We start from the raw sequence: 5,908 nt of genomic DNA, 5'->3' as shown, positions 1-5,908 counted from the left end.
GGTGGAAAAGATGAGTGAAAATTAGGAACCGGGCAGAACTAGTCAGTAAAGTGAAATTAACAATTAAGGTAAATTTATCAGGCCAGATCATGACATGCTGCCCTCTTGAAAGAGAGTTCACGGCATTTGATGCAGGACCAGCAGGTTCTGTAATAGCTGTTCCCCCAATGCCATCAGACTGTTTAACTGCTGAAAAACACTAAATCAAATCACACTGATAGCATCATACCTAATAGAACTCAACTCAAATGTCTTTCACTGCATTTTTGCAGTGCTCTAAACTTCCACATCAATGCCTTTTAGACCATGTTTCTCCTACACTGTTTACATTTGATCACTGTTGCCATTTATGAATGGAAATGTTATTTTTCACTGCTAAGCTACTGTACTGCTCGTTGAGTTGGAAAGCTGTATAATCGAAATTTTATTTTGTGTGCACTATGTGTATACAAAATGATAATAAAGTTTGTCTGAGTCTAAGTTGCTTGTAGGTCCCCCATCTAGCTCAGAGTTTTTCAAGGGTCCCTGCTTTAGTCCTGAGAGAATAGGTCAGGTTCTCCGTGGCATATATTTCTTCTACAATATCCATCCACTGGGTGAAGCTTGGAAGGTCACACTTCAGCCAGTTTTTTTGTAACTGTCTTATTATATACAAGTATTGTATAAAATTTCTGAAGGGATAAACCCTTTCACTTTGAGATATGGCTTCAGATATCAAACAGGAATATTGTTTTAATGGTTTTAATGGTTTTGAAGTCAAATGTTTCCTCTAAAGTTCTCAGAATTTCAGTCTTGTACATGACCAAAGAACATTTATGTGATTGGCTTTCTTGTTCCCACATTGTCTTTGACATGAGGGGTAATGAAAAACACATTTATCTGTTCCTCCATCCAAAGTCCCTTCACCATTAGGAGCTAGTGGAGAATTGTTGTTTTGCACATAGAATGCCAATCACTCTCAGACAAATGAATATTCTTTTCCTGCTTTCATTTTAATTTGACAGATATCGAGTTTAAACTGTAAACTCTCATAGCTTTGACATGATCTGTCCAGGAGTTTGTACGCAGCAATCAACCCATCTATCAACTCATTGCCTCCTGCTGAACTCCTCGTTTCAATGTCATCGGAATGTCTAAGCTGCAGATATCTGAACAGGTCTCTATTCTTTAAACTGAATTCTCTTTTAAGTAAACCAAATGTCTTGACGTTTCTTCCTTCTAGATGCTATTCCCTTTTCCCTCCATCTCTTAAATGTAATATGTATCACTCCCAGTCCAAATGTAGGGGTGCATGAGGGCCAAGTAATAAGTACTGAAGTATTGCTATCACTTACTTTCACTATATTTAATGATGAAGTATCAGAATAAAGGGGGTGAATACAGCGGCCATGCCAAACTACACATGTTAAATTATTTCGGTGACCAATGTAGATTTATTTTATTAAGAGAAGGGTACCAACACTTTTATCTGCTTCTGCAGATTTTTTACATAAATGTTTAAATTAAACATGTATTGTTCCTTCTACTTCCCAGTTATAAACCTATTTGGGCTGGTCTACCACATGGAATGCCAACAAGATCGACTAAAACATGATAAAAAGCATTTCATAACACGGATCGCTTTAAGAAATGAAATTTTATGGAGGTGAGGGAACCTCAGCAGACTGTTCATTTAATTTTAAGATAGAATTTTGCTCTATGTTCACATGTAGCTTAACAGCACAGCTTTGGGCTTGGTGAGATGGGAATTTATGTTAGTCATTTTATTGCATATGCAGTAATAACAGCTATAATAAATCTTTTTTCTATTCATCTTTGCATGCAAAAACGTCTTAAAAATACTTAGTTCATCATCACCTCATATTCCTGTGATGAAAATCCAAATATGATTCACAGCTGTCAAATCTGCAGCATCTAAACCCCCTTTTTTTCTTCAGTTTTGATTTTTTTTTTCCTGGAAACATAATAAAGTGAGAATTTGTTGAATGAAGATGCATTGATTGGAATGAGATGAGCTCCACAAAACAAAATCCCCCACTGATTTTTATTCCCACAAACTCCCTGTTTCAGTGTTGAGCCACTGATTGCTCGGCAAACTCACTCATGTAATTGCCACTTTTGCTTGAGAGCCCATTTATCTGTTCTGCCACATTGCATCACAAGCATTTAGCATTGCATCTCTCTGGTTGAACTATTTCAGACTTGCTTAAACAACTCATTTGCTATTCATGGAAAGGCCCCCTTCTTGTTTTCTTTTGTGTATTTTTCCCTTTTGTCTCTGTCAGATAATATTTGCAGATTTAACCATATCTTGTGCACATTGGTCAACAATGTGTGATATGTAACAAAACCTCACAAAATACTCATAAAAGGAGCAGCGAACCCAAAAAGGTGGGCTTTAATAGAACATGGTGCTGGGAGTAGTAGCCCACTGCTGCCCTCTGCTGGTTTGAACCACAAGCCTGTATTATATTTAAACAGGGCTGCAATTTATTTCAAATTAGCTGTTCTGTTTAAGATATCAATAAGTCAGTGGGGAAAACAATTCAATAATGTTTTCAAGTTATATAGTACACATATGTGCTATCAGCATTCCAGATATAATGAAATATGTTCAGATTTATTTACATTCTGTTAAATTGAGTTGAAGATATTTCTGAAAATATGCATTTCTACCATTCTAACATAGATGGAGTAATAAGCATGGAGTTTAAGCAGCATGCCACTTAAACTGACAGTACCTATAAGCTGTTTCTGGGGTCCCACAGCCCAGAAATCTCTGATAGAACTTATTCTTCAGCCTGACACAAACCCTCACTGCCGATGTCCACCAGTGGGTTTGAGGGTTGTCGCCATCCTCTCCTTCACCGTTGTGGATCCATATGTACAAGCACCAGGATGACAAGCATAAACTCCTGCCTCTTAGCTAACCTGGCAGTAGCCAGATTGATATGTGTAGAACTGATTTGCTGTGAGACTGAAAACTCAGATCTCGTGACAATCTACCTTGCAGCACAAGGTTACCTTGTGAAAGAGTGTAAGAGGGTCCAACTGCTTTTAAGAACACTGTTAGCAGAGTTGTGTGTTGGGGTTAATTTATATCTGTATTTTTCCCAGATCTAAATCCTAAAAAAGTCCAATTTTATGTTCTGTACCATGTTCCATTACAATGTTACTCTGGCTTTGTGTTTAGAGTTGTTGTCCCTAGTGTTGCACCAATACCGAAACTGCACTCAAATGGTGGTATCGGTATCGGCGAGTGTTAATACCGTAAATAGGGCACGATATCATTTTGAGAGCCAAAAGTTTATTCAACTATTGTCACCCATTCCAGGTAGGCAATAAAAAGTTCTACTGGATTCACTTTGTATTATTATTTTTCCTGCTTCACAAAGGTAGGCGGCAGCTTGACAAAGCCATGATGGCAATTATTTTACATCCAAGTAGTGTGCAGTTCTTCATCTATATTGTACACGCACGCATCAATTTCAAACAGATGGTATCAGTATGGTATCGGTATCGGCCAATACTGCACAGCCAGCTATTGGGTATCTTTATAAGGGCCAAAAAATGGCATTGGCGCAACACTAGTTGGAGCTGAACCTTTGTCAAGTCTTTCACATCCTTCCATGGGGTTTCTTCCTGGGCTTATATTTATACATCATGTATTTCTGACCAGCCTTCTGCTGAAGAATACCCACCCCACAGCATAAGGGTTCCACCACCATGTTTGATCGTGGGGATTCTGTGCTTATAGTGACGTACAGGATTATTTTACATCACTACATTGTGTTTTGAATCAACAATGTAATTGGTCAGTTGATTCAGGGAGTCCAGTAAAGTCTCATTTTATCTTGTAGGCTTTTTTTTCTGACAGCAAGTGATTACAATTAATTTCTTTAGGAGGATTTAGTTGACTCAAGGAGACCTTGATACAAACAATTTAGTTTGTTTTTTTATTCATCTTTATTCAAATAAAATATGTTGCAGTTTGTAGTTACAAAATTAACAAAATGTGGAAAACAAACAAATGGAAAAATAACTAAGGGCGTGTGAATATATTGCATTTACCATTGTATTGAAAAATGAGTCATTCTAAATAAATTGTTCGTTTTTTTTTTGCAAATTTGGAAAATAAATAAATAAGAATTTACTATGGAAACCATAAAGTTGTGTTGATGTCATGAAGTTTAAACCAAGAACAAATACTTTAATATCTTGGCATGTCAGAATTTGAGAGCAAATCAATTTATCCGGCACTTCATTAGACCTTCAGAGACTCATTAGAACTTGTAAGGAAAGGAAGAAATTGTTTTTAGACCTTGAAAATGGTTCTACTTTTCAAAGCTCACAGCAACACTCAGCAGCTGACTGAAGATCTAAAAGGGAAGCCTTTTCACTGCAACAAAACAGAGAGAGCTATAAACAAACATCAAAGTCCTCCAAACGGTTAGTGCTCTTTGTATCAGAAGTGGCATCAATAAGAGGGAAGGTGTGTGTGGGTGTGTATTTATTACCTTGTGGGGACCATTTTCCATTAGAAGAAAGTGTTTAAAAGGAAAATATGAAAGTTGTACCCAGAGCTGCAGGTCAATAACATAATAAGTAACAGAAGTTGAAAGGTTTCTGCAGTCCAATCGCAAACCACCTTTTGGAGGTACAACATCTGAACGAGATTATTTCCAAAACGTACATCTCTTCAATATTAGGTTGTGAATGTTTAGTTTCTAAAATCTATAATGAGAAGAACACCACTACAATTTAATGCATTCAAACTCTATTAATGCAGATCTTAAGACATAAATTACTGCAAACAGTAAAGTTCAAAAAGACAAATCTAGTAGGAAAAGAATATTACCCAACCTTTTTAAATCACAAAAGAGATCAAACTTTTCAGCAGATCCTCACAGTGAAAAAAGGTGTAAATGTTTAAAGACGGAAAAAGACTCCACCTGGAGTGTAAACACTGCTGGGGGTGGATGTGCAGAGCTGGCAGGTGGCTGAGACGTTGGATGAGAATTTTCTTGCCTTAGGAAGAATTGAAGCAGTGAAAAATGAGGGATTCATGAAGAAAACAGAATAAGATTCAAAGAAAAGGGAACTGCAAAAAGAAAGAGCATCAATGGTCTAATCTGCAGTTATCAATCACAAAAAGTAATTGTCCAAAAATTATTTTATGCATAACGTACTGTTATCCATCTAAACACAATATTCCAGTTGCAGTTCTTGGGATGTATTTCTATCGGTTTTGGATATCTAAACTTTTGCTCAGTGAATATGTCATTCTTAGTAACATTAGACGGATATCATCCATAAAACTCATTCCAAGCTTTTAATGGACTATTAATGGACCTTTTATGGCTTTTCTCCACATTCTTTATTGTTGCCACTTAGGCTGTAGAAATCATTACAAAAACTGTTCCACCAAATAATTGCTAATTTCAACCTCCCTCTATTTACCAATCAGAGAAAATAAAATTAAGTTTTTATGCATCCATGTTATACATTTACTTAAAAAAAAAAATCCATTTTAAATTCTGAAATGTTTTTTCAAGAAGAGAACAGCAATCGTTCTGTTTGGTATATAGACAATTTCCTGATTCACATATTTTCAGAGGTGTCAAGTAACAAAGTACAAATACTTTGTTACTGTACTTAAGTAAACTTTTAGGTATCTATACTTTACTCCATTACTTATTTGTCTTCCTACTTCTGACTTCTATTCATTACATTTTCACACAAGTATCTGTACTTTCTATTCCTTACATTTTAAAAACAAATGTTACTCGTCACTCTTGGCTTCGGTTTAATGTTAATAAATATTTATTTCACGTCATGTGCGCCATCCAACGCAGATCATTGGCTCCATCCACATCTAGTGAAAGCTAGTGTCATTGGATGAGTCATA

Source organism: Cyprinodon variegatus, unplaced genomic scaffold (genome assembly GCF_000732505.1).
Source record: "Cyprinodon variegatus isolate N-32 unplaced genomic scaffold, C_variegatus-1.0 Scaffold4, whole genome shotgun sequence".
In the NCBI taxonomy this organism is placed as follows: domain Eukaryota; kingdom Metazoa; phylum Chordata; class Actinopteri; order Cyprinodontiformes; family Cyprinodontidae; genus Cyprinodon; species Cyprinodon variegatus.
The sequence above is the reverse complement of the archived record's forward strand: the minus strand, read 5'-3'. Positions refer to the sequence as shown.